Source organism: Hylobates moloch, unplaced genomic scaffold, assembly GCF_009828535.3.
Source record: "Hylobates moloch isolate HMO894 unplaced genomic scaffold, HMol_V3 SCAFFOLD_3, whole genome shotgun sequence".
Lineage (NCBI taxonomy): Eukaryota > Metazoa > Chordata > Mammalia > Primates > Hylobatidae > Hylobates > Hylobates moloch.
In genome coordinates, this window is record NW_026652278.1 from 32,676,730 (window position 1) to 32,683,435 (window position 6,706).

General features: G+C 45.4%; 1 protein-coding gene across 9 annotated transcripts in view; it reads right to left on the minus strand.

Moving 5' to 3' along the window:
- Positions 1–6,706, minus strand: part of LZTS2 (leucine zipper tumor suppressor 2) — a 61,653-nt gene that overhangs the window by 9,644 nt on the left and 45,303 nt on the right. The gene's annotated exons all lie outside the window — the stretch shown is intronic.

Consider the following 6,706-nt stretch of genomic DNA (forward strand, 5'->3'; position numbering starts at 1 on the left):
GGGTTCACGCCATTCCCCCACCTCAGCCTCCCGAGTAGCTGGGACTACAGGCGCCCACGACCTCGCCCGGCTAATTTTTTGTATTTTCAGTAGAGATGGGGTTTCACCGTGTTAGCCAGGATGGTCTCGATCTCCTGACCTCGTGTTCCACCTGCCTCGGCCTCCCAAAGTGCTGGGAATACAGGCATGAGCCACTGCGCCCGGCCCCTTAGTTTTCAAAATTAACTTTGAAAATTCTTGGTCATTCCAAACTGCTAGAACGGGAAAAAGAACAGTTACCTCTTTATGTTTTTTTCCCCAAGTGGAAAACTGTGTGCATGGATATATATTCTCTGCACCAAAAGTTAAATAATAGCTCAAAGAACTTCCCTAAAATATTTATCTTCTAGCAAAAAATGAACACAAACATCAGAATAAGTTGGTCACATCACAACATGTCTCCCGTGCATTGGTACAGTGTTATTTTCAAACCTATTCACATATGTGAAATACAATCCAGTGAGCCAGGAAGGACAGATATTATCAGCGTCCTCCCATTTTAGGAAAGAGAGTCCACAAAGTTAAGTGACTTACACAAGTTTAGGAGCCAGAATTCAGATCACCTCAGTAATATCGCAGTGGTTTTTATAGCATGCTGTGTTGACTGCTTCTACTTGCCCTCCATATGCATTTAGTATTCTGTACAGAGCTTTTAATGTGCTCTAAATTTCTTAATCTAAATTGGTCCAAAGAGTAAGCAAAATTATCATGCTAAAATCCAAAATTTCCTAGCAATAATTTTCAAACAAATTCTAGGAAGTCAGAAGCTGCTGGTTAATGGGTAAAATAAGAAAAAGAGAACCCTGGCCAGGCACAGTGGCTCACATCTGTAATCCTAGCACTTTGGGAGGCTGAGGTGGGCGGACCACGAGGTCAGGAAATCGAGACCATCCTGGCTAACACGGTGAACCCCATCTCTACTAACAATACAACAAATCAGCCAGGCGTGGGGGCGGGCGCCTGTAGTCCCAGCTACTTGGGAGGCTGAGGCAGGAGAACGGCATGAAGCCGGGAGGCAGAGCTTGCAGTGAGCCGAGATCGCGCTGCTGCACTCCAGCCTGGGCGACAGAGCGAGACTCCGTCTCAAAAAAAAAAAAAGAAAGAAAAAGAGAAGCCCTACTTTAAAGAAAGAGGAATGGCATAAAATAAGTAGGTCAATAGCCCACTACCACCTTATTTTAAGTTGACCTTTTAAAACTACTACCAGGAGACAGCCAGGTGCAGTGGCCCATGCCTGTAATCCCAGCTACTCGGGAGGCTGAGGCAGGAGAATCACTTGAACCCAGGAGGCAGAGGTTGCGGAGAGCCGAGATCATGCCATTGCATTCCACCCTGGGCAACAAGAGCAAAATCCCATCTCAAAAACAAAAATAATTAAATAAAAAATAAAAATAAATAAGTAAATAGGCCAGGCACAGTGGCTCACACCTGTAATGTCGGCACTTTGTAGGGCTGAGGCAGGTGGATCACCTGAGGTCAAGAGTTCGAGACCAGCCTGGCCAACATGGTGAAACCCCATCTCTACTAAAAATACAAAAATGGCCGGGCACGGTGGCTCACATCTGTAATCCCAGCACTTTGGCAGGCCGAGTCCGAGGCAGCTGGATCACGAGGTCAGGAGATGGAGGCCATCCTGGCTAACGCAGTGAAATAAAAAATACAAAAAATTAGCCAGGTGTGGTGGCAGGTGCCTGTAAGTCCCAGCTACTCGGGAGGCTGAGGCAGGAGAATGGCTTGAATCCAGGAAGTGGAGGTTGCAGTGAGCCGTGATCGTGTCACTACACTCCAGCCTGGGCAACAGAGCGAGACTCAGTCTCAAAAAAGAAAACAAAACAAAAATTAGCCAGGCGTGGTGGCATGCACCTGTAATCCCAACTACTTGGGAGGCTGAGGCTGGAGAATTGCTTGAACCCAGGAGGTGGAGGCTGCAGTGAGCCGAGATCATGCCACTGCATTCCAGCTTGGGCGACAGAGCAAGACACCATCTCAAAATAAATAAATAAATAAATGATTAATTAATTAAAATAAAACAGCATAAAATTACTACCAGTAACTAATGTCATTAGTAGTTAAGCCCTGATCTAATAAAATATTAATAATCTCTTCTGGATTTTGTTTTCCCTTTTTTTTTTTTTTTTTTTAAAGGGGGGGTTTTTCCCCGCCCCCCGGGGGGGGGCGCGGGGGCATGATCTCAGCTCACTACAACCTCTGCCTCCCGGGTTCAAGCAATTCTCCTGCCTTGGACTCATATAAATTGCTGGGATTATAAGCATGCACCACCACGCCCAGCTAATTTTTGCATTTTTAGTAGAGATGGGGTTTTACTACCTTGGCCAGGCTGGTCTCAAACACCTGACCTCATGTGATCTGCCCCCCTGGGCCTCACAAACTGCTGGGATTACAGGCATGAGCCACCACGCCTAGCCTCTTCTGGATTTTTAATTGAGAATGGCATAAAGAAGCAACATCTCTGGCCTTCTCACAACATCCTCATTTTTAAATTAATTATTTATTTTATTTATTTACTTATTTTAGAGACAAGTTCTCACTCTGTCACCCAGGCTGGGTGCAATGGTGCAATTATAGCTAGCTGCTGCCTTGAACTCCTGGGCTCAAGGGATCCTCCCACCTCAGCCTCCTATAGTAGCTAGGAGTAGCTGGTACTACCTGGGACTACAGATGCATACCACTACACCCACCTAATTTTGTTATTAGACATGGGAGTCTCGCTATGTTGCCCGAGATGGTCTCAAACTTCTGGCCTCAAGCAATCCATGCACCTCAGCCTCCCAGGGTAGCTGGGATTACAGGTGTGAGCTACCACGCCCAGCCACTTAATGGATTCTATCTATCACTTTCTCTCAAGTCCTGCTCCCGAGCAGGGGTCACAGTTTGACCCTCACACTTCTGTAATATCATTGTATTGTCTACAAATGAAACTCACGGAATTCATGGAACTGGCACTTCCCATCCCCAAAGCTCACTCAAGCAGGAGTTGTATACACCAAGCTTGCGTAAGAAAGAAAGAATCCTTTTTTTTTTTTTTTTTTTGAGATGGAGTCTCACTCTGTCACCCAGGCTGGAGTGCAGTGGCGCGATCTCAGCTCACTGCAAGCTCTGCCTCCCTGGTTCATACCATTCTCCTACCTCAGCCTCCCAAGTAGCTGGGACTACAAGCGCCCACCACCATGCCTGGCTAATTTTTTGTATTTTTAGTAGAGACGGGGTTTCACCATGTTAGCCAGGATGGTCTCAATCTCCTGACCTCGTGATCCACCCACCTCGGCCTCCAAAGTGCTGAGATTACAGGCATGAGCCACCACGCCCAGCAGAAAGAATCCTAATAGGATCCTAGCACCTACTTATTTTCTCTGTATAGCTGCTTGTACTGGCCTGGGCAATGCGTATTAATCTTCTGCACTCTGTTTCCAACGCTTGCCAAAGTTAGGTATTTTAGTAGACTGAATTATTTATTCTTAGCCATGGCTTTGGAGTCAAGCACCAGGGTTCAAATCACAGCTCCATCACCTTCCAGCAGAGATCTCAAATTACTTCATCTGTTAAATGAGGATACTACCAGCGCCCTCACAGAATTCTTGTCAGAATTAGAACTCCTCTATATTTAGTGATACATTTAGAATGCTCCAGGCACATAGTAGAAATCCAATATATGATCTTATTTTTTTTCTTTTTTTTGAGATAGGGTCTCACTCTCTCACCCAAGCTAGAATGCAGTGGCATGATCACAGTTCACTGCAGCCTTGACCTCCTGGGTTTAAGCAATGCTCCCACTTCAGCCTCCCAAGTAGCTGGGACTATAGGCACACGCCACCACACCTGGATAATTTTTGTATTTTTTTTGTAGAGACGAGGTTTTGCCATGTTGCCCAGGCTGGTCTTGAACTCCTGGGCTCAAGAGATCCACCCACTCAGCCTCCCAAAGTCCCAGGATTACAGGCTTGGGCCACTACACCCAGCCATTAATTCTTTTTGTAAGTATTATTCTACTTTATGTGTACTACTTGTGACCAGAATTTCAGAAGGCAGGTACCCCTGCTGCATATCTAATTAATCTTCCCTGATAGTGTATTTTTTTTTTTTTTTGAGATAGGGTCTCACTCTGTTGCCTAGGCTGGAGTGTAGTGGCACGATCTCGGCTCACTGCAACCTCTGCCTCCCGGGTTCAAGCGATTCTTGTGCCTCAGCCTCCTGAATAGCCAGGATTACAGGAGTGTGCCACTACGCCCAGCTAATTTTTGTATTTTTAGTAGAAACGGGGTTTCACCATGTTGATCAGGCTGGTCTCGAACTCTTGACCTTGTGATCCACCCACCTCAGCCTCCTAAAGTGCTAGGATTACAGGTGTGAGCCACCGTGCCCAGCTCCTGATAGGGTATAGCTTACAATATAGGCTTGGACCATATTCAATCAGTTCTGAAGACCCGAAGAAATCCCCAACCCAATTACTAATAATTCCTCAGTTATCCCATATAGTTGGAGAATGAGATAGTCCTAGTGGCCGGGCGCGGTGGCTCACGCTTGTAATCCCAGCACTTTGGGAGGCCGAGGCGGGCGGATCACGAGGTCAGGAGATCGAGACCGAGACCATGGTGAAACCCCGTCTCTACTAAAAATACAAAAAATTAGCCGGGCGTAGTGGCGGGCGCCTGTAGTCCCAGCTACTCGGAGAGGCTGAGGCAGGAGAATGGCGTGAACCCGGGAGGCGGAGCTTGCAGTGAGCCGAGATTGCGCCACTGCACTCCAGCCTGGGTGACAGAGCGAGACTCCGTCTCAAAAAAAAAAAAAAAAAGAGATAGTCCTAAGAAATTATTTCGGCTGGGCGCAGTGGCTCACGCCTGTAATCTCAGCACTTTGGGAGGCCAAGGCAGGTGGATCACGAGGTCAGGAGACCGAGACCATCCTGGCTAACACGGTGAAACCCCGTCCCTACTAAAAATACAAAAAATTAGCCGGGCATGGTGGCGGGCGCCTGTAGTCCCAGCTACTCGGGAGGCTGAGGCAGTGAACCTGGGAGGCGGAGCTTGCTGTGAGCGGAGATCACGCCACTGCACTCGGCCTGGGGGACAGAGCGAGACTCCGTCTCAAAAAAAAAAAAAAAGAAAAAGAAATTATTTCCTTTACCAACAACTTGAGATGGAATATAATAATGTATCCTTTAAAAGTATCCGAATTATAGAATTCTAGGTCCAAAAGAAACTTCATGGGACATCTAGGATAAGAGAGTCCTAAGTTAGAGCATAAAGAGAGCAAGTCTTTCTTTAAAATATTCAGAAAAGGAGCTTCCCCAGCCTTCCCCCCTCCTTTCGATTGTTTTACCTGGCTCATGGCAACAACCTATAAGGACAACACAATAACAACCTATATTAATTAATACATGATTATAATCTCTACTCTGAGAGCTTTCATTTTTGCCCTCAAACCCTCTTTCTCTCCCCTCTTCCACATCCCCCAAGGAACCTGAAGGTAGCAGGCAGAGGTAAGGGTATTTCTCATCTTGGACTAAGAAACTAAAGAGTCAAGCTGTACACAAGGCTGCGGGCCTTACCATGAAGATCTCATCATACATCAGCACCACTTTTTCCTTCAGTGGTTTTTTGGAGGCTGAAGATTTCCGGAGCAAACCTCCACGTTTCTCCACCTGTGCCATGGTTAGAAAATCTGTGAACAGAAAGTCACATTTTAGGATAGTGAAAATACTCAGTATGATACTATAATGGCAGATATATGTCATACATTTGTCCAAGCCCATAGAATATACAACACCAAGAGTGAACCCTAATGTAAACTGTGGACTTTGGGTGGTCACAATATATGAATGTAAGTTCCTCATTTATAACAAATGCCACTCTACTGGGAGATGTTGTCAATAGAGGAGGCAGTGCATGTGTGAAGGAAGCAGACATATGGGCTATCTCTGCCCTCTCCTTTCAATTTTGCTGTGAACCTAAAAACAGCTCTAAAAAAAGTAAATCTTAGAAAAGAAAAGAAAGCCAGTCAGTGCCAGAATGCTCTCCAAGGTGCTGGAGTCCCTGACATACCACTTAATGAGAAAACACTTAGGAAGAAGAACTGACAAACAACCATGCTACAGAGCTTGTGCATCTGTCCAACACTCTCCTCTCTGACTAGGTAATGTCAAAGTTTAAATCATTACTTGGCCAACAGCACAACACATTTTACATTCTTAAAATGTGCCAGTGGACAAGGCTTAAAGCAGATCCAAAACCAAACACAAAAGTGCAACTCGCTCCATCTGTAATTGGTCTGGCCATATATTTGAGGTTGATGGAAGGAAGGCAGCAAAGCACACACTGCCCACAGACTGACGGTGAAGTTAAATTTCAAATATTGATCGAGCTTAGGACCATTAAGGCAGGAAGTGTGCTGCAGACTGATGTGCTTCATTGATTTCCCCAAAGTAAGTAGGTCCTCGTCACTGCAAAGTACTTGGCCTTCACTGCCTCATAAATCACACTGCACTTGACTGTCTTTAGAAATTCCTCTAGAAAGAGACCCAAGGCAGAAAATAGCAGCTAAGAGGCCAAAAAAATCTCATTTTAAAATAACTGAATAGAGTAATATACTACTTTCAAATTTAATTGTGTGTATGTGTGTGTGTGTGTATATATATATATATATATATATA